An 885-nucleotide genomic window follows, 5' to 3' on the forward strand; every position below is an offset into this window, starting at 1 on the left:
ATTTTCTATATTCCTATGTTAAACTATACACAATTTCCAGATATTGTCTCACTACTGGCCTGTACAAATGTAGCAAACATTTCTGCTTTTATGGTCTATTCCCTTTGCCTCCTCCTCACTTACTATACCTGCATTCTACCTTTCGTGATATTCATGTATGAGAACACTGAGATCCCTCAGCGCTACTGAGTCCTGTAATCTTTCTCCACTGAAATAAAATGATGATTTTCTGTTCTTCCTGCCACAATCATATTTACTCACATCGGTCAATTTTTCGATCAGTTAACAAATATATTGTCTTGCAGACTCGTTACGTCAACTTGACAACATTCTCTCCTGTTTATCTTTATGCCATCAGTGAATTTAGCAGCCATACATTCAACCCTTCATCTAAGTCATTGATAGAGATTGTAAGTAGTTGAAGCTCCATCTCTGCTCAGTCTGGCAGTCCTTGGCCAACTGGAAAATTTCCTGTCTATCCCTGATTTCTGCCTACTTTAGCTGAACCAAATGCTTACTGAAATGTTATCACCTACTCCAGGCACTTTATCAAACATCTTTGGAAATCCAAGAACATCACATCTACAGGTTCCCCTTCATCCACATTGTTTGTTGCTTTCCTAAAGAACACTGACACATTAACCAACTGTGATTTCCCTTTTACAAAACCATAGAGTCATAGGAACACCACAGAAACAGAGATAGTAGGAACTGCAGATGCTGGAGAATCAGAGATAACACGGTGTAGAGCTGGATGAACACAGCAGGCCGAGCAGCATCGGAGGAGCTAGGAAGCTGAAGTTTCGGACCTCGACTTCAGATCTTTTGGTCCAACTTGTCCCAAACTAAACTAGACCCACCTGCCTGTTCCTGGCCTGAATCCGT

This window comes from Stegostoma tigrinum, chromosome 4, assembly GCF_030684315.1.
Source record: "Stegostoma tigrinum isolate sSteTig4 chromosome 4, sSteTig4.hap1, whole genome shotgun sequence".
NCBI lineage: Eukaryota > Metazoa > Chordata > Chondrichthyes > Orectolobiformes > Stegostomatidae > Stegostoma > Stegostoma tigrinum.